Source organism: Herpailurus yagouaroundi, unplaced genomic scaffold (genome assembly GCF_014898765.1).
Source record: "Herpailurus yagouaroundi ecotype Mexico unplaced genomic scaffold, PumYag 186, whole genome shotgun sequence".
Lineage (NCBI taxonomy): Eukaryota > Metazoa > Chordata > Mammalia > Carnivora > Felidae > Herpailurus > Herpailurus yagouaroundi.
In genome coordinates, this window is record NW_024412417.1 from 14,354,151 (window position 1) to 14,375,670 (window position 21,520).

General features: G+C 49.7%; 1 long non-coding RNA gene across 1 annotated transcript; it reads left to right on the top strand.

The window, feature by feature from the left end:
* Positions 1–1,551: 1,551 nt before the first annotated feature.
* On the top strand, positions 1,552–21,330 carry LOC121042822 (uncharacterized). Its single transcript, XR_005796472.1, has 5 exons — positions 1,552–2,169; positions 17,916–18,034; positions 18,544–18,654; positions 19,085–19,248; positions 19,597–21,330. It is a non-coding gene; the product is annotated as an uncharacterized LOC121042822 (long non-coding RNA).
* Positions 21,331–21,520: the final 190 nt, after the last annotated feature.

Sequence of the window (21,520 nt, forward strand, 5' to 3'; positions counted from 1 at the left end):
CTCAACGAAGCAGTGCTTCTGCTGTTTGGCTTTAAGAAGAGGTGAGTCCTAAATAGAAAAACAGCAGCCAGTCTTGCCTTATTTACTACTGAAAGAAGTCCCACCTGCCAGCATGCTCAGACCCAAGTTCTGTTTCCAATCTATATTATTCCTTGGAATATTCCACTTAGACTGGTGATTGGAAAAACTGTGGGTTTGAATTCACACTTCTCATGGTATTTTGCTAGTGACCATTCTGAGAGCAGGGCCTGGCGTGGCTAAAAGCCTTCGTGTTCTAATATAATGGGGGGGGGGTGGCTAGGGAGTGCCCTTGTGTCTTGGCTTGAAGGGGTAGCAAGGAGTCGAATCCCAAGCAAACCCTCCAGTTAGCCCTGCCTATGTACAATGTCAAATATTTCCTTCCCCCAATGCCATCACCTCGAGGTGTCTAGGGACCTCCTCTCCTTGAAGAGGCTTTATGTGTGTTTGGAACATTAAAACGTAAGTCGGAAACAGACTGACTCCCGGGCACAGGCAGGTGCCCCCTGTCTAATGGTGGGTGGAAGATGGTTAATGGATGATGGGCATCCTGGTATTAGAGAGACAGGGTTGTGGATACACTGTTGGTTGTCTCTCAGCGTAGTCCAGATTCCTTTTCCTTTCATACCCTGTTAGAAGGGCTCACCACCCACAGTAGAGACTAAATATGTCAGATATTTCTGGCCTCCACTATAGCTAGGGGATGGTATATGACCCAGTCTAACCAATGAGACGTAAAGGAAATCTGCTGAAGAGCATGTAGGAAAGATTTTCCTCCCTACTAAAAAGAAATATGCACAAGAGCTCTTCTTCCCTGTCTCCTTTCATTATGTGTTTGGATGCAGTTGTATGAGGGTGTGATGCTTGGAGCTGTGGCAGCCATCTTGCATCAATGAGATGAGAAGCCTAGAAAAAACCCAGTCCTCTGAGATAGCAGAAGAGAGAGCCTGGGTTCTTAATGACAAATTTGCATTTTAAAAACTTGGGAAAATAATATTTCATCAAAACCATACATTTATTATTAGGGGTGCCTGGGTGGCTTAGTCGGTGAACGTCTGACTCTTGATTTCAGCTTGGGTCATGATCTCACGGTGTGTGAAATCAGGCCCCGTGTTGGGCCCTGCGCCGACAGAGTAGTAGGACCTGCTTGGGATTCTCTCTCTCCCTCTGTCTCTCTGCCCCCTTCCCCATGCACGTGCTCTCTCTCTCTCTCAAAATAAATAACTTTAAAAGTAAAAACTTAAAAAAACTACCCATCGATCATCAGTTATTTTAAAAGTGCACCACATTCGCTTGACATCTCCAGCACCTTCCACTCTCTGGGCAGTGATATGGCTGCTCTGTTACCCACAGGAGTTTCCCTTTGGGTGAGTCTCCCCCCTCCCTCTCAGAGGAGCAGATTTAACGGAGCCCTGGTGCTTTTCTCCCTTGGCATTTGTCTCCTTGGGCCTTTCTCTTGGGCATGTGGGCGGCAGCTGCGGGCTCGGACTGAGGAGATGGGCGCTTATCCTGGGGAATCACTTCGGTTTTATAGCACCCAGAGCGGCTCGAGCATTTCTTTACCCGTTAGCTGTTACTGACCCATCGTGGAGTCTCTGAAGTTTTGACCTGGTGTGAAATCCTCGAACTGACAGGGCCTCTGAAGCACAGCTCGTTTCTGCCCTTATCACGAAACACTTCTGCCTTCAAACTGTGTTGGCAGATGGACAAAGGGTTTTATGATTCCGCCACACTCTCTCAGCTTGGTTACTGGTATGGTGCTCTGGTTAGAAGTGCCCACCGGTTGCTCACCAACTACATGCTGAATCTGGATATTCCTGAAGGGAGGTCTGAGTGTGCCGGGCAAGTATATCATTCATTCTTTTCCTAAGTGGACATTTATTGAGTGCCTGCCGTGTGTAGTCACAGGATATGCAGGAGATACAAAGCGAAAGAAAAAATTCCAGCCCTGGAGAAGTTCATGGGTTTGTTTCTTTAGCGGTAGTGGAAGGATTCAAAATGTCATTTGCTCTCCAGCTCAGGGGTCCCTCTTGGACCTTTCCTTGTGGACCGAGGATCTTTATGTCCTGCTGGGGCCAGAGGATGTGAAGGCAGCTGCCTAGGCTAGAGATGCTGGTGATGATCTAGAAACCTGAGTGGGGCCCAGAGAAGGTAAGTGCAACCCCAGAGCCACCTGGTGGGTGGTCTGCTGATGGTGTTGGGGAAGGAGACCAGCCATTGCAGGGGTGGGGAGCGTTTGGGGATGCCCGAATTCCAAAACAGAAGAAAGGCTGAATTTCTGTGAAACAGGAACATCTCAGAGGAGATGGGGAGGGAGGGGTTCCAAGTTGGCAGACTTTCCAGAGAAGAGAAAGCTCTCTTTTTTCCTACACCTCTCACCTGGCATTCTTCCTCACCCCAGGACCTGGAGGGAGTTCAGACTCTTTCCATTCTGGGGCCTAAGGACAGAACTGAATAGTTTTGTTTTTTTTTTTTTTTTAATTTTTTTTTTCAACGTTTATTTATTTTTGGGACAGAGAGAGACAGAGCATGAACGGGGGAGGGGCAGAGAGAGAGGGAGACACAGAACTGGAAACAGGCTCCAGGCTCCGAGCCATCAGCCCAGAGCCCGACGCGGGGCTCGAACTCACGGACCGCGAGATCGTGACCTGGCTGAAGTCGGACGCTTAACCGACTGCGCCACCCAGGCGCCCCAGAACTGAATAGTTAATACAAGTAGCGTGCTGAGAACGATGCCTGGCACAGAGCGAGGGCTATTTAAGTGTCTGTCTTTTGTTGTTATGCTGCTATTTTCGTTCCCAAATGATCAGACAGATGGACCTGGACCTTCCATTGGAAAAGCCCCTCACTAGCGGTGGTCTGAATTCTGTGCAGACAACTTGTGGGCAGAGGGCCCATCTCTACACCCCGCCCCCCAGCCCTTACTGATGTCATGTGGCTAAATCCCTCTGCTGCCTGTTTTAGGAGGCTGGGGGAAGCTCCCAGACCCCATCCCTTCCTCAGAGCTGGGCCAAGTGGGGACAATGAGGTGTCTGCCATGAGTAGTTCTGGTTGGCATCCATGTAGCAAAGAACCCCAAAGACACCTCAAGGTCCAGAGGTGCAGTGAAAGGAGGCTTGACTGTGCGAGGAGGTGAGGAGGGTGGAGAGGGGCTCTGGAGTATTCGAGAAGCATCGAGGGGTGCCTGGGTGGCTCGGTCGGTTAAGTGTCTGACTTTGGCTCAGGTTGTGATCTCGCAGTTGGCGAGTTCGAGCCCCACGTCGGGCTCGCTGCTGTCAGCGCAGAGCCCTCTTTGGATCCTCTGTCCCCCTCCCTCTACCCTTGCCCTGCTTGTGCGCGCTCTCTCTCTCTCTCTCTCTCTCTCTCTCTCAAAAATAAATAAACATTAAAAAAAAAGAAGCAGCAGCATTGAGAAGTCCCAGCTCACCTCACTCTTGGAGAGCGTGCCCTGTTACTATGCAGAGGGAAGCTTTCTTTTCTCACCTTCTTAGTGGTGTGGGACCTGTTCTCATGGGTTAACCAATCCTCCTGAGCCTTAACCAGGACTTCTCGAAAGGCTCCCAAGAGTTTGGAAATTGGATGGAAAATCCTCTAAACCAAGTACTTGAGGGCTCCCCTGACAGTAGGGGGCTCCAGTCACCCACATGACAAATGAAAAGTAAATGTTTTCATTAGAGGAGCTTTGTGTTGGTAGCATGTGGAACGTAGAGTTTAGGACACATGCTTAAACCTCTTTTACTGAGGAAATCTTAAGGGACTGTCATTATAGAAAGTGCTTAAAAAGTAAAACGAGCGATTAGAGTGTCCAGATAGGTAGCATGAGATAATTATTGAACATTTTATAATTTTATCTTCAGCATTTATAGGGGGCTTAATAAGTGTCAGACTCTGTGCTTAGTGTTTTGCATCTGTTATCTCTTTTAACCTTCATAGTAACCCTGTGATGAAAAAATCATGAGTAACTAGATGCAGGGTCACGGTCGCTTGCCCAAAGTCACCAAAGTTTGCCTCGGCTCCAAAGCTGTGTTCTTAGAACCGTTAGAACTCACTGCTTGGGAAATCATTGGTTTCCCTGTGAATAGTCACAAGTGTTCTGGAAACCAGTCAAGGCTTTTATAGGAAGCCTCTTGTTTGGGACTTTGAGGGGCAGGGAGAGAATATTGACCATAGTCTGAAAAATAAAAAAAAAAAAAAAAAAAAAAAAAAGGGTCTCATTTCTTCTGAAATCTGATGTCAGGGGGTCGGGTCATTTCAGCCAAAGTGGATTTTTGTCTCTGTTGACTTGGCCGGCCATAGGTGCACTTTTGGGGTCCATGTTTTCAGACGCAAAACCCCTTTCTCCTCCCTTACTGGTTTGGGATTAGGCGAGGAGGAAGGGAATGCCAATTCTGGGCCAGGCTGCTCTCCGGCTGCCTTGGGGCAGCGCCCCCGCCTCATCCACTCTCAGCCTGTGGGCCAAGTGGGGGAACGAGCCCTGCCTCCCTCCAAGCTCCGATCAGAGACAAACGTGCCGCATCACTGCTGTCGGCAGTGCGCGGGGGACCCCAGGCCCTGAGCAGAGAGGTAGCTGTGTGCAGGACTGCAGACCCACTCAGCCTTCCTTTTAAGGAGGCCTTGTAAGAGGCATATTTTTGAGACTGTTGCAAAATCCCAGGCAGCGACATTCCTTCCAGTGACTCGGCCCAGTAGGTGGAAGTGACTTTAAATAATGACGGTATCGACCATCTTCCCCCTCCCGCAGTGTCACACAGCAGCAAACACAAACTCTCAGCCCTGCACCCGCTGTGTCAGCTGCTCTACGCGAGAGCAGAGTGGCTGGGGTAAAGTAACGCATCTGTTGGACAATGTCCTTCTCCTCCCCAGAAACAAGCCCAGATAAACAAGAGTGACAAAAGGGTCACTCTGTACATCCCCCTCTCAGAGTGAAGCTAGCCATAATTCTAGCTGCCACCATCAGGGAAGAGGCCGCTTGAGTTCATTAGGAAGGGAAGCCACCCAGTCTCCGTTCAAAACATTTACAAACTGGTAACGTCTTAGAAAGAGACTGCGGTAATTGGATCGGCAGCGTCACACGTCTCTGTAGACAGAACAAAAGGGACGTTGGCTCAGGAAAGGGGGCACAGGTCATGCTGGGTTTGGATCTAACAAGTTTCTCTGTGTTCCGCGTAGACGTTGATTCACTGAGCCCAAACAGTGCCCAGCCACGGCCCCTGCCTCGCGGTGTCCTTGACCCAAGGTGCCTCCAGAGGTGAGGGGTCAACTGGGGACTTTACTGGGGCCTCTGGAGGATTGCAAGGACCAAATAAGAGTCAAGGTCCTCAAGCTGGCAGTGGGAGCAGAGGAGGATGGTTTCTTAGCAGCCATGAGATGGGAAGGATCCGAGGGAAGACTCCAGAATAGCGTCCTACATCAAAGCCCCTTGCTCCATATCCCTCAACCTTACTCACTCCAAAGCCGGAGGCCCCAGATTGGGCGCTGGGCCAAAACGGATTTATTTTGTGTGCATCATTTTAAGGAATATCCAGTGTGTACTGTCAGAACAAATACAAACTAAAAGCAGATTCAATTCCTCCTGCTGAAAGTAAAGGAAGAGATTTCCCTTCTCTCTCTCTCTCTCTCTCTTTTTTTTTCCAAGCATTGATTTTAGGAAACTTGCCATTATAAGTGCCTTCTCCCATCTTTGAAAGATGCACGTATCATTTAAGAAAAAAATTTTTTTAAATATTTATTTTTGATAGAGACAGAGCACAAGTGGGGGAGGGCCAGAGAGAGAGGGAGACACAGAATCCAAAGCAGGCTCCAGGCTCTGAGCTGTCAGCACAGAGCCCAATGCGAGGCTCGAACTTGTGAGCCACAAGATCATGACCTGAGCTGAAACCAAGAGTCAGATGCTTCACCGACTGAGCCACCCAGGTGCCCCGAAAGATATACAAATCGTTTTTGAAGACTAGATTGGCATTTTGCCAACGCTGTGGCCCAGGAGTGTCTCTGTCGGGGACCTAGGCCCCATGTCTTTGAAATGTGAACATCAAGGGAGACAGTGCTCTGTCTTAGGCGGGAGCGTAGGAGCCTAACTTCGGTGAGCACCTCCCTCTAAGCCTCAAGATAACCTCCTATCATGAAGTCGGAAGGTCGTTTCTCCTCGGGATAAAGCCAGTTAGCTAGCACACAATGTCCTCAACTACCAGGTAGAGTTAGAATGCACTACGTGTGACCAATGGTGCCATCACTTCCCCATACTCGAGAACTAGTGATGGTTTGTCTTCAGAACACGTATGGAACGGGTCGTGTCTGCCTGGCTCTATAAAAGAGTGAGACTTTGTTCTTTCTCTGCAATTCGCAGCACACTGTGCTGCACATCACATTCTGGCTTAATGCTTATTCAGTAATAAAACTGATCTTATTCTGTACTACCTTTTGGAGAGAATTTCTGGGTTAAATACCTTATGCCTGTTCTGTGTCTGGCCTCCCGCACTCAGTCCATATTTGTAAGTACAGCATACATCACCTTGGCCTTTTAAAGCTAACGTTCTCCTAAAGGACCCAAACATTTGCCGAGAGATGACCTTAGAGCTCTGTGAAGTAAGGATCAGATATATCTACTTTCATTTTGTGGTGGTTCCGGAAGGTGTGGGGCTAGTCTGAGACTGGAGAAAGGTCAGGGAACTGTTTTACGAGGGAACTGTTAAATCCCTCAACTCCAGGACATTCCATATCTGCTGCCGTCTTACCCATCCCACAGGAACCCAGACCATTTGATTTTCACTGTATTATAATCTTACAATTTTCTTTTTTTTTTTTTTTTTTTAGAGGAGGGCTCTTTATTTTTCTTTGAAGTTCTTAAATTCTATTTATAATTTTCTTATCTAATCACCTGCAGTATTCACATTTCTCCCCGATTCCTGGTCACGATCTGCACCATCACCTTTGACGAATTCTTAACAATGCAGCTTGCTCTCCTTCTAGACATATGTGCAAGAGAAAGACTTGTACAGTAATGTTCATAGCAGTTTTGTTCATGGTAGCCCAAACCTGGAAACAACCGAACGCGTCTCAACAGGGGAATGGGTAAACTAGCTGTGATGTATCCATACTGCGGAATACCACTCAGCCACTGAAATAGACTATGGATACATGCAGTCACATTAGCGAATTTCAAAAACATGACACTGGGCTAAAGAAACCAGACGGAACAAGAGAAATCACACATACTGTGTGATTCCACTTACATAATGTTCTATAATAAGCAAAACCAATCCGTTGTGACAGAAAGCAGCTCAGTGCTTGCCTAAGGTGGGAGAGGGGGAGGTTGATGTTAAATGGGCGCGGGGAACTTTTTGGGACGGCGGAAATGTTCTTTATCTTGATTGGGGTGGAGGTTGCACAGATCTATCCATTTGTCAAAACTCTCTCTCTCTCTCTCTCTCTCTCTCTCTATATATATGAAATGGGTGCAGTCAGCTGTATGTAAATTTTCAGGAAGGTTTATTGAAATAATAATAGGGGCGCCTGGTGTCTCAGTTGGTTAAGCGTCCGACTCTTGATTTCTGCTCAGGTCATGATCTGATGGTTCGTGGGTTCAAGCCCCGAGTTGAGCTCTGCACTCACAGGGAGGAGCCTGCTTGGGATTCTTTCTCTCTGTCCCTCTCTCTCTCTCTCTCTCTCTCTCTCTCAATAAATAAATAATTAATGAAAAATGTTTTTAATTAAAAAAATCTAAAACATAATAAATGTTTCTTTATGCACAAAATCTGAAATTAACAGAAGACACACAAACTGTGGCTCACTTTCTCGGCCACGGCGGCCTGGTTTGCACGGTGCTGGGAGCACAGCCCGTCCGCAGACTCTGGGAACGTGTCACAAGCTCAGAGCTGGTGTCGAGGTTACCCTGGCCCATCTCCGGTCTCTGAAAGGACGCGAACAGAGGCTGGCTGACAGTAACACGCAGCTGGGAGTGGCGGGTCCCCAGAGCTCTTCCTCGGGGAGAGTCTGCCCTGTCAGAAGAATAACACGCAACCCACAGCTGGCAGGCAGGGTTCGCGATGAATCATGCCGCTTCTGTAAGAACGAAAGGGGTGTGATTCACACGTGTCACGGTTGATGGGAATATTAAGGGCTCCTTTCCCCAAGCGAGGGGGAAGCACAAAACTCTCTTTAAATATTACACTTCTTTTCTTAAACAACTGCCATTTCAGCTCCTCCCCACTGACTCATTTGGGAGAAGAAATACGTGGCAGGTTTTGTATCGGTGAAATCAAATCCTTCCTTAGAACAGGACAGTGTAGGGTGCAGGGAAATCACCCAGATCTGGTCCCCGTTCACCAAAGGTGGGGGTGGGGGGAAACCCGCTCTCTCTTTGTGACGTGAGCCATGCCAGGTGAGGGCGGCGACATTGTCCTTCTCTGGTCTTCCCACCCTCAAGGGTCGGGGTGGGGGTGGGGGGGAAGATGGGCCTCAGTTGTAACTTGGTGTTTTAACGTAGACATCATGAGCCAGCAGATGCCAGAATGGGATCCTAGGGAGATTGTTAAAAAGGCTTTTGCAGATCCGTCAGAGATGTCCACCCACCTTAGGAAAGCTTGGGAGAAGAAAGAGATGAAGCAGGGATGGGAGTGATGTGTGTGCAAGCCACGGGACACCCAGACTCCTGGCCTCCGGAACTGTGGGAGAACACGTCCCAGTGGCTGGAGCCCCCAGAGGGTGCTACCTCGTTCTGGAAGCCCCAGCAAGCTGGCGGGAGAAAGAGCCCGTGTGTGTGAAGAAGGGTGGTGAGTCCCACATAGCTGGAGGTGATGTGTGAGGAGAGGGCCTCCACGATCCCTCCGGCTGGGCTGTGGGCGGCTGTGACCAGCAGGCTGTGGGGGGTGGGGGGACTTCCATGGGGGAGCCTCCCAGCCCCGGGCTGGCCTTTTGCCACGGAAAGAGCATTCAAGAGTCAACCAAGAGATGAAGTGAGAGCACCGGGTCCCTCTCCTCTGTCTGCCTGGAGCTCCGGAGCTCCCATTTCCACTTTCCTGGTAACATGGAGGACGAGCGTGACCATGCCTGGCCTGTGCATCTCTCGGGGTGCCGGTAGGGCACGGAGGAAACTGTGTTCGAAAACTGTATCTTGGGGCACCCGGGTGGTCCAGTGGGTGAGCGTCCGACTTCGACTGTGGTCACGATCTCACGGTTTGGGAGTTGGAGCCCCATGTCGGACGGGCTGCTGTCCGCACAGAGCGCACTTCAGATTCTCTGTCTCGCTCTCTCTCACTGCCCTCCCCCGCTTGTGCTCTTTCTCTTTCAAAAATAAACAATTAAAAAAAAAAAAAAGCCATCTTGTGGGGGTACCTGGCTGGCTCAGTCAGAAGAGCACTTGACTCCTGATCTCGGGCTTGTGAGTTCGAGCCCTACATTGGGTGTAGAGATTACTTAAATGAATAGAACTTAAAAAAAAAAAAAAAAAATCTTGTGAATCACATGCACCAGGGTGTTAGACGCACCTGCTGTTGTCTCAGAGTTTCAGCAGAGACCCCCCCCAAAGGGAAAGAGAAATAATGCTTATGTGTGCAGGACTCTCTAAGCCATTATGAAATCAGCTTGTCACAGCCCCGGAGACCCCAGAAGAAGAGGCTCGGGGTGCAGCGTGAGATGGCGGAGAGCAGCTCTCTAGGGCGGGAGCCGTTGCACTGTGAGGTGCCGCTTCTGCCCCTTTGCCTGTGACGGTCCCCAGCCCCTTCCCCACAGTGAGCCTGGTGAGACTCTGAGGCTTGAGAGTGCCCACAGAAACCAGTCAGGTGCCCTCTGGAGTTGGAGGGACAAAGGGACTGACCCTGAGCCACATTTCAAACCATGAATGCAGAGCCTGGATGGAGTGGCCCATGGTGGCAGGACGAGGAGAGAGCTCGGCAGGGGGGGGGGGGGGGCTTCTCATAGCTGCATGAGGACCCCATGGAAGGGAGCTGGCGCTAAGGTACCTTTATTAGTTTTTTTAATGTCTATTTATTTTCAAAAGAGTGAGAGAGAGGCAGAGTGCTAGCAGGGAGAGGGGCAGAGAGAGAGAGGGAGACACAGAATCCAAAGCGGGCTCCGGGCTCCAGCACAGAGCCCGATGCGGGGCTCGAACTCACAAACCGCGAGATCACGACCTGAGCCGAAGGCCGACGCTTAACCGAAAGATCCCCCCAGGAGCTCCCTGAGTTACCTTTAAAGGGACTCTGCCTTGAAGGACCATCTGCAAGGCAAAGTGACCCCAGCAGAGTGACTCAGGATGGGGCAGAAGTCAGGGGCCAGGGGGGTAGTTATGAGTGGTCAGGTCAAGGAGCAAGTCCTGTGTCTAGTATTCCCTCACAGAGAGACCTCCGAGGAATCTGCAAAAGCTCCAGGTGGGAGAGAGTCAGCCTTGGGGCAGGTTGCACCCCTGAGTCCTGGTTCCTGACACGGCCTGTACTGGTCAAGTACCGTCCTGGGGCTTGCCGCCCTTACCGCTCTCCCCTCCCTGCTCCGAGTCTGGGGGAGGGGCAGGACAGTATTTGATGGAGGTGAGGAGTGGGGGAGAAGCCCACCATGCTCTTCCTCTTCTGTTTTGAGTTTTTGGGTTTTTTTTTTTTTTAATTTTTGTTTTTAATGTTTGTTTATTTTTTGAGACAGAGGGAGACAGAGCGTGTTTTGGGGAGGGGCAGAGAGAGAGGGAGACACAGAATCTGAAACAGGCTCCAGACTTTGAGCTGTCAGCACAGAGCCCGACGTGGGGCTCGAACCCACGAACCGTGAGATCATGATCTAAGCCGAAGTCGGACGCTCAACCGACTGAGCCACGCACGCGCCCGTTTTGAGTCTCTTAGCCTGAGTCGGTCCTGAACTTTAAATTGGTTGTGGGATTATAGCTTTGATAGTAGACTGAACTGGACTTTGCAATAGCTGAAGAAGGAGCCTATTCACTAATCAACAGAATAACTGGAAAAGCTGTGGGACTTTGCTTAGAATTCATCCAGGGACAGGGAGGAACAACTGGTCAGCAGTTGCTTAAAGAAGCAGTGGTCAGGAAGAATCGAGATCTTTTTCTGTTTGTACCATATTCCCTCTTACTCTTTTAACAGAAGTTGTAGTTAGATAAATGTTAGCCTTGGAACTTCCTCTCCTGGAAATAAAACAGTAGCTCTCCTTATTGTAGCTAAGGGGCTATCTACATAAAGGGCATGTCATTAACTTTATTTAGGTTGAATCTCAAGTTAGCAATAAAAACATAGATTTCCGTTAAGGATTTCTTTTTGTTGTTTTTTTTTTTTTAATTTTTTTTAACGTTTTATTTATTTTTGAGACAGGGAGAGACAGAGCATGAACAGGGGAGGGTCAGAGAGAGAGGGAGACAGAATCCAAAGCAGGCTCCAGGCTCTGAGCTGTCAGCACAGAGCCCAACAGGGCGCTCAAACTCAGGAACCGTGAGATCATGACCTGAGCTGAAGTCAGACGCTTAACTGACTGAGCCACCCAGGTGCCCCGAGGATTTCTTTTTGCATTGAAAGAAGAAAAGATGACTGTTCCTTCAACTGTACTTTGCATGATGTTTGTGAGATGACTGGATAAGATTACAATTACATGAGATAAGTTTTTAGGATCTTGAAATGGGTAGGAATGCATTAAACCACAAAAATAGCGTTACAACAGCCGTATAGTTTACAAAGAATCTGTTGTATCTTGAGTACCACAAATGCTGGAATCTGATGATGTTTTACTGCTGGTGTTAGTCAAGACTTCCTTGGTGGGGAGTGACAGAAATCCAACTCCGACGAGCTTAGCTGAAGGAGAATGCCTTGGTTCATAAAGCTGGGCAGTCCAGGGGTGGATCTGGCGTCACACATAGCTGGTGTAGGGCTGCTTCTCTCTCCCAGCTCTGCTAGTGACGCTTCACTTCATTCAACAAACTCTCCCCCGTACGACGGGCACAATGTCTCCCGGCCCCCTCCATTTCTCATGCTCAGCAACCACAGTAGAAAGTGCACTCGTGTCAGCCGTGTCCGCATAGCCATAAGCCCCAGAGACAACCCAGGTCACATCCTCCCGTGAATCGACCTCTTTGGCTAAGAGACGGGAAGCTCTGATTGGCCGGCTTGGGTCATGTGGCCATCTCTATAGAGAGAGGCTGCTGTATAGAAAGAGGTGGACAGTCCATTAGGACCTCCCAGAAGGGTCAAGAAAGTACCAGCAGAAGGGGATGGAATAGCATGATGTCTTGGCGTACGGCAAGCTCCATTTTCTTCCTTATCCACAGAGACTATTCAGTTGGCAGTTTCTAGGTCTGGAGTTGAAGTGACATCCCTTCACCCTGTGCCCCTCGTCTCTGACTCCACTCGGAGTCAGCCGACCCATCTGAGCCCAAGTCCTGCAAGTACTGGCCTGGGGACAGGACCTATTTGGAATACGTATCAGACTTTCTCCTTCAAGTATCAGACTTTGTTTTTTACAGCCACCTATCATTTATTTATACATTATTTGTACTCGTTTTGAGCTTTCTGCTAGAGCAACTCATGTAGTTTCTGTTTTCATTTCCATGTGTAGGGCTGGCTGTGAATGATGAGGTTTGTTCTTGGATCCGGGACACCTCCTTTCGGGGCTCTGACTCCCAGATGCTCCCCGCGACTATGCAGTACCCCAGGCTGCACACCATCCTGCCAGCCTTCCGTTCTTTCCTCTCGATCGCCCACACCCTTGGGGTTGCATTCCGATAGGTAGCAGGACCTGGTCACGGGTGTTGGGAAGATGACCCAATCCCCTAGTATACTAGCTAGTTGAAGTGTTTCCCTCCCAGATAACCTGCTTCCTTGGTTTATATAAATCTGCTTCTTAAGGTCTTTGGTGGGGGTGCCTGGGTGGCTCAGGAGGTTAAATGTCAGACTCATGGCTCGTGGGAGCTGACAGCGTGGAGCCTACTTGGGATTCGGTCTCTCGCTTTCTCCTCCCCGCCCCCACTCTCATGCGCTCTCTCTCTCTCTCTCTCTCTCAAAAAAACGTAAAAAAATAAAAAAAAAGAAGCCCTTTAGGGGATGTCAGAAGTGGAGGAAATCACAGTCCCAGGGGCTCACCAGTCATTTCCATGCACACAGGCACAGACATCTCCTCTGCCCATGCGTGAGGCAACATGAGGGTGCTCGTGCGTCCCTTCCTCCTTCGACACCTTCCCATCTAGGCCCGTGGGAAGGCTGGAGCACAATCAGGCTAATGCATTCTAGCATTGGTTACTATGACAAAGCAAGGCTGCCAGAGCCTCAAAGACATTATGTGTTAGAAATAGAACAAATCATTTTTAGCGGGTGCAGATAAATTAGTTTAATTTTCTCCAGCAGTTTAAACAAAATTTGGTAAGCTTTGTTTTGAGTAATTGAATGCAATTTGAGCTGTGAGTTGTGTGTAACTGTTGTACATTTGATAATGAGCAACTATCCCCATGTCCCCTTTCTGCGGAAAAGGATTTTATGTTCTGTGATTCTTGCAGATCCCCCATATCATGTCTATTTTCAGGCTCAGCTCCTAAATCTACAATTTATTCAACCAATCCAGTGCTTTAAAATATTTCTAGAGGGGCGCCTGGCTGGCTCAGTCAGTTAAGCGTCCGACTTTTGATTTCTTAGGCTCATGTCATGATCTCACAGTTCATGAGTTTGAGCCCCACATTGGACTCTACATTAGCAGTATGGACCCTGCTTCGGATTCCCTCTCTCTCCCTCCCTCTCTGTCCCTCACCTGCTCACACACACACTCTCTCTCTCTCTCTCAAAATAAGTAAATAAACTTAAAAAAAAATTTTTCAAGAGGGTGCCTGGTGGTTCAGTCAGTTGAGCATCTGACTTCTGCTTGGGTCATGATCTCATGATTCATGAGTTCAAGCCGCATGCTGGGCTCTGTGCTGACAGCTCTGAGCCTGTAGCCTGCTTTGGAATCTGTGATAATACTGTGTCAGACTGTATTTCCCAAAAATGGTCATAACAGTCTTTCCCGCACCACATATTCTTTTAGAACCTTGCTACCCCCCTATCAAAAGGTGAAGACTGTGCTCCCTCCCCTTGAACCTGGATGGGCTTGTGTGACTGCCTTGACCAAAAAAGTATGGAGGAAGTGATGCCTTGAGACTTCTGATGCTAGGTCAGGAAAGGTCAGGTCTCTGTGTCTGTGTCTGTGTCTGTGTCTGTGTCCACTTTCCCTGGAGCCCTGAGCCTCCATGTGAGAAGTCTGGCTACTTGAAACCACCATTCTGGAGAGTCCATAGAGCAAACATGTATATATCTCATGCTATAGAGACAGAGTATGACGGTTGGGGAGCCATTCAACCATCAGTTATTTGTGTCTTCTCAGCCACAGGTGCCAGACATATGGGAGAACCTTCGGGGCGGTTCTAGCCCCCTCACCATCTGACTGTTCGTACATGAGGGACCCTAAGGGAGAATCCCCAGATCTGCGAGGAAATAATAAATTATTGTTGTTTTAAGCCCCTAACTTTTGGCGCGCTTTGTCATGTCACAATGACAGGATATTTAACATTTGGCAAGTACTGACTGAGTCGAGTACTGTGCTAGGTGCTTTGCAGGGATTATCTCATTTAATCTTGACTGTCCCTATGAGATGAGCATTTTTTTTTTTAACGTTTATTTATTTATTTTTGGGACAGAGAGAGACAGAGCATGAACGGGGGAGGGGCAGAGAGAGAGGGAGACACAGAATCGGAAACAGGCTCCAGGCTCTGAGCCATCAGCCCAGAGCCTGACGCGGGGCTCGAACTCACGGACCGCGAGATCGTGACCTGGCTGAAGTCGGACGCTTAACCGACTGCGCCACCCAGGCGCCCCGAGATGAGCATTTTCTACTCACCCTCAGAGAAGTTGAGTGACCAAGGTCACACAACAGTGGATGACAGTCTGTTCTAGGGTCCAAACGCCCAACCACTAAGAACTGCACATTCCCTTTACTCACGACTTTTCTGCTGGGTAGCAGCATCTCCTCTGACCTCGCACACACGTTGCTCTGTCACCCAGTAGCAGAGAAGATGAGTGTTAGCAGAGGAGGGGCCAGTGGGGCCTCACAGACCCGAGATGATCCCTTCCAGCCAATGCCTAAACCCCAGTGTCACAGTTTTATTCCTTTAGCTTTAAGACCGTGCGTGGGGTTTTAAAAAATCCCCACTGGTGGTGGCAGTGGTGGGTGGAGACGTAATATGTCCTCTTAGTCATTTATGTTTAGGCTGAGTTTATTGGAAGCTTTCTTGTTGGAAGATTTTAATGGCAGCTGGGGGTAAGGGAGGGAAAGCGAAAGAAGGGAGGAAGGGAGAAAGGGAGAGGGGAGAGAAGAAGGAAGGGAAGAAAGGAAGGAAAGACATAAAACAGTGAAAATGTGGGACAGATACCCAGAAGGGGTATCAGGGGTTTAGGGGCTGGAATGCCAGGGACCAAGGTTCATTCCTGTATGAATGTATTCGTTGTCATTAAAAAATTGTGTTGAATATCCACAACATACCAGGCTGTACATTGAATGCGAGGCATCGGTACCTCCTACCCTCAACTCAGAGGAATAGAAATGCTTACAACGTATTACTGGAAGCTTACAATGATTACAATGCATACAATGCTTACTTCTCAATAGGCAGAAAGATCAGGGAAGTCTTCCTGGAGGAGGTGACAGCCGAGGCTTAAAAGACAGCGGTTAACCGGGCCAACAGGAGGTGGAAGGCATCAGGTAGAGGGGAAGAGCGTGAGCAAGGGCATGGAATGGTGGATGTGGGTGCCATGTGCGGTTCTGAGGTGCTGGAAGGTCAAGCGCAAGTCAGGTTGTGCTGAGGGATGAGCCTGGCTTGAAGGTCACTTACAGAGTTTGAATTTGGTCCTTGGAAGGTGGGTGTGGAGCCAGTGAAGTGTGTTCAGGGGGCTCCACGAAATCACTCTTGGCCAGCTCTCCCTCCTCACTTCTGACAAGCTCTGCCCAGCAGGATTTGTTGTTCAAATTCTACAAATTGAAGACGTCCCCTTGAAACCAAACTTGTTCAAATGCTAGTGGCAAAATCAGTGGGGAAAATGACCTAGCAGGGTGAGGAAAATGTCCCCACAGTGCCTGCAAGTCTTCATACGTGGGATCAGCCCTCCTGGCTGGGTGTTCTCCTGGAACAGATGGTGTTTTTACTACCACCAGCATGCGTCTCAGGGCAGGACTTAATTCACTTTCACAGCATTCAAACACTTAGTTAGAAAACCAGCAGCAACAGTGAGATGAGGAAGGAAAAGTTGGCCCATGTCACGCTGGGTCCAGAGAATCAGCCACACACTGACCCTGGGAGGGCTGGGTAGAGGGAGGTAAGGCCCCAGCAGTGGGCCCTATGTGATCGGGGCAGGGTGGCGGGCGGGGGGGGCTACCTGAGAGCTTTTCTCCTCCCAACTTCCGAGGTGGCCCCCATGGTCTAGGCCACATTCCTGCAGTGATCAGACATGTGGCCAATGGGATGGGTCTGCTGAAGAGGCAGGTGCTGCCCTCCAGTGAACTTGAACCTGGGAGGGAGTAAGGCAGGAGCTGCTCTAGCAGCAAGCTTCCAGTGCCAGAGCCCGTAATTCTATCTCAGCTGTAGTCAGTCCGAGCTGGATTTTCCAGAAAAGCCAATAGAAGGGGCACCTGGGTGGCTCAGTCGGTTAAGCATCTGACTCTCGGTTTCGGCTCAGGTCTTGACCTCACGGTTTCATGAGTTTGAGCCCCGCATCGGGCTCTGTGCTGACAGTGTGGAGCCTGCTTGGGATTCTCTCTCTCTCTTTCTCTGCCCCTCTCCCACTCGTGCTGTCTCATTCTCTCTCAAAATAAAATAATTTAAAACAATAGAAAATGTGAGAGAGGGGTGTTATGGGATTATATACAATTTACATGTCACAAACGTGTGTGTGTATGTGTGTGGAAACAAGAGAGAGCGATGGCTTCTGGGAAAAAGTGGTACCTGAACTGAATCTTGAAACACCGGTGGGAATCCACCCAAGCTGTTCAAGGCAGAGTGGCAATCTGCAATTACATCCCGCCTTCAGAGTAGGTGAAATTCCAGAAGGCTTTAGAGACTCTGCCCTGGATTACAGTGCTTCCCCAAACATCTGTGGACAGGAAACATTTCTAGAAGATGTTACTAGATAGATGTGCAGAGAGAAAACTGTGAACAACATCGCTCTACTTTCTGCATTGCTGGATTTCTCTGGGGCTTTAATATGCTAATGAGCATCAAACAGCCAGATCCTCCTTCTGCTGAGCAAAAATTATGCTCTCTGCGTTGAATAGTTTTGGAAAATGTATAAAGTGCACTTTTCTGGGGCGCCTGGGTGGCGCAGTCGGTTAAGCATCCGACTTCAGCCAGGTCACGATCTCGCGGTCCGTGAGTTCGAGCCCCGCATCAGGCTCTGGGCTGATGGCTCAGAGCCTGGAGCCTGTTTCCGATTCTGTGTCTCCCTCTCTCTCTGCCCCTCCCCCGTTCATGCTCTGTCTCTCTCTGTCCCAAAAATAAATAAACGTTGAAAAAAAAAATTAAAAAAAAAAAAAAGTGCACTTTTCTATGAGGTGTGGAGCGATAAATCATTCAGTAACACATCCTGCCATCCTGGGTGTAATTGGTGACCCGGTTGTAAAACCAAACTACATTTTGCCGAAGACAATATGAATGTGACCGAGTGGGTAAACGACAGCTTGTTAGATTACTGGACACTTGTCAGTAGTTTGTGCACAATTCAGTCTTTCTCTGTGTCGCATCTGAACACCTCTCATCCAGGCTTTATTCTGTGTCACTGGACTGCAGTATAGACGACCTGGCTTAGCAGCATGTGCCATGGACAGAGCATACATATTGGCTCCATTCGTGGAAACCTCCAAGAGCTGAGCCTATTTTTTATTCATTATGCTACGGGCTGTTGCAGAGACCCAGCAAGAGGTGGCACGGAGGGACAGGCAGAGGCAGTCTCGGGGACTTGAGATTTCATCCTCAAGGTAGTAGGAAGTCTTCGGAGACTCTTAACCAGTGGCATGTGATGATCAGGTGTATTTCATTTTTACTTTGGTTTTATTTATTTATTTATTTATTTATTTATTTATTTATTTATTTAGAGTGAGAGGGGGAGAGAGAGAGAGAGAGAGCACGAGGGAAGGGCAGAGAGAGGGAGAGAGAGAATCCCAAGCAGGCTCCACACTCGGTGTATAGCCGAACCGTGAGATCATGACCTGAGCCGGAACCAAGAGTCGGACGCTTACCTGACTGAGCCCCCCAGCCCCCCTCCCCGCTCGGGTATATTTTAGAAGGCTCATTCCCAGAGAGAGAGGGGCTGATGCCGGAGACAGAGCTTTTTCAGTATCGGGGGAAGCCGTCATTTAGGGGCTGAACTGAGTGAGTGGTGATGGGAATGGAGAGAAGGCACGACCTCAGAGACCCTCAGGAGGCAGAATGGACTGATTTGGCTCTGGAGCAGCTGGGGGGGCAGGGGCGGGGTGGGGGAGAGGGAAGCACGAGTAAGAGGGCGCCCCACGACTTCTGCCTCATTCGTTCAACAGGATGGACAACCGTGGCCTGTAGTTCCCGGACAGCCTAATGTGGGAGCAATGCGCGACAGAGCTCAGTTTGAATCCCGGCTGTCAATGACTTAGAGCTATGGCCCTGTGCCAGTAAGTTAGCATCTCTGTGCCTTGGCTTCTTCATCTGTAAAATGGGATGACGGTACCCCTGTCTTGCCAACATACAATGGCACATGGTGTGCTTGATCAAGGGAAGCTACTGCTACTGAGAAAGCACAGAGGAAGAGGGGACGTGGTTTAGGGAGAAAGACCTTGAGGTGACTTGGGCGGCTACGTGGGGGCGTCCAGTAGGATAGTAGATAGACGAGCATGGAACTCGGGAGGAAGGCCTGGGCTGGGCAGAGAAACCGGGGGCCATCGACCTTTCGGAATGAGACTAAGGCAAGGCAGTGAATGAGAACAACCCGCCCGAGCACAGAGAGGGAGGGGAGCGGGGGGCCTCCCAGAGAGAGCTGGGAGCACCGCCATTGGGGAATGGCAGAAACTCAAGTACAGGAGCCCCCCTTATCCGTGGTTTCAGTTCCCGCAGCCCACCGTGTCCAGCTACAGACCACCCTCCTCACGCATCAACACAAGGTCAATGGTAGCCTAAGGCGGCATCACAACGGTTATGTCATTCCCGTGCCTTCATCTCGTCACGTGCGCGTTTTATCATCTCCCGTCACCACAAGAAGCATACGTACGGTAAGATATTCTGAGAGGGAGGAAGACCGTGACTTTTATTACAGCGTATTGTTTTTTTTTTTTAATTTTTTTTTTAACGTTTATTTATTTTTGAGACAGGGAGAGACAGAGCATGAACAGGGGAGGGTCAGAGAGAGGGAGACACAGAATCTGAAACAGGCTCCAGGCTCTGAGCGGTCAGCACAGAGCCCGACGCGGGGCTCGAACTCAACGGACCACGAGATCATGACTTGAGCTGAAGTCGGCCACCTAACCGACTGAGCCACCCAGGCGCCCCGATTACAGCGTATTGTTATAATTGCTCTATTTTATTATTGTTGTTAATCTCTTACTGTGCTTCATTTACAGGTCACATAGGTATGTCCGTCTAGGAAACAACGCGGTGTATGTAGGGGTCGGCACTATCCGTGGTTTCAGGTGGCATTGGGGGTCTTGCAGCGCGGGCCCCACTCATAAGCGAGGGGCTACTGTAGCGACGTGAGGAATCACAAGCAAGCACCAAGTGGAGTCACAGGGCCTGGATTTGAGTCTCAGCTCCATTGCTGACTGGCTGTGTGATCCCAGGTAACTCATACAACCTCTCGAGCCTCGGTTTTCCTCATCCATAAAATGGGAACGCTACTGATAATAGGCGCTTCAGGAGACTGTGGTGAACTAAGGTACGTGAGCTTGTTTTTTTAAGCTAGAAAGCCTCACCAGTGGTTGCCTGGGATCATTTTTGCCCCCCAGACTGAAACATCCTGGTTCTAAAACCAAGGTAACATTAAGAGAGCCTCTGACTCTGACTCCGGCCTCACTTGCTTGGCTGGAGTTCAGCTCACTTAAATTCCTCCCCAGCGGTTCTGAAATCGCTGGGCCAGGGGTACCGGCAGAGAGTCTGTTTTGCTCTGAGCAAGGAACGCCAAGCCTTTTCTGGGGACATGGCCCTTTATGCACAGGCTCTCCCATGTTCACCCTCTTGACCCCACTACCTTTTCTACACCTGGTGGGACTAGGGGTGGACTGTGCTCCCAGGGTATCTGACGGGCCAACAGCTCCCCAAGCCTCCCCAGGCATCCGCGTGCCGGAGACCCTGCCCCTCTCCTGTGCCGAAGTTTGGACTCCGGGGCACAAGATGGGAGAGGGAGGCTTGGGAGCAGAGTGAGGGTAGCTGATGGCCCACCTCACCCCTGCCGGGGGCAGAGGTGCCCGGTGCCTGGGAGAAGCTGTTCCGCCTCCTGCTGTTCTCCAGCTGTGTTCAGTTCCCCCTCTTTCCGGCCTTCCCTGTAAACTCCCACCGGTTAGGGCAACCCGAAGTATTGCTGTGTCTCTCAGCTTAGAGGAGCCTGATTGCCTTGGGAGGATCTCAAGGTCCCTCCAGAGGGAGTGGAGTTTGCTCAGAGTAACGTGCATCAGCTACTCTATTTGGAAGATGGAAACACCCGTTAAGTCTACTGACCAGGGACTGGTAAACAGGACCTTGGCATCCACACCACAGTGAGATCCTACAGCTGGAAAATAGCACCAGGAGGCCCGTTAGGTACCGATGCGGGGTGCTTGCTCCACAGGACATTTTCCTCTGCAAAAAAGTGTGAGGTTCAGAACAGTGTGTGTAATCTGCTGTCACTTGTGCAGCAGATCAAAGACTAAAATATCTCTGGAATATCACACATAATCTAACGGCACTAGCTGTCCGTGAGGAATGGAGCCGGGTGGCGGTGGTGAGGGAAGGAATTTTCACTGAACATCCTGCAGTGACTTTTCTAAATCGAGAACACTGAAATGTAATCACCTGCTTAAACAGTGAAATCAGAAAAAAAAAAGCTTAGAACCGTGGCTTGTGAGGTTGAGCAGTCCTGAGTTCAACTTTGGCTCCACGATATATTGCCGTGCATTAGCGAACGAGTGGCTCAACCTGTCTGAACTCGGCTTTCTTATCTGTAAAATAATAACAGTAATGCCTGCCTGATAGGACTGTCATAATGCTCTACCCTTGTTGGCCCATAGTAGCCATTCACCTTTGATTGGCTATTGTTGTCATTGCCAATTTCCTCACAAGGCACTTAACATTTCCCCTTGGCTTGTCCCCTGCTCCTTAAGATACACGATTTCGGGGCGCCTGGGTGGCGCAGTCGGTTAAGCGTCCGACTTCAACCAGGTCACGATCTCACGGTCCGTGAGTTCGAGCCCCGCGTCGGGCTCTGGGCTGATGGCTCAGAGCCTGGAGCCTGTTTCCGATTCTGTGTCTCCCTCTCTCTCTGCCCCTCGCCCGTTCATGCTCTGTCTCTCTCTA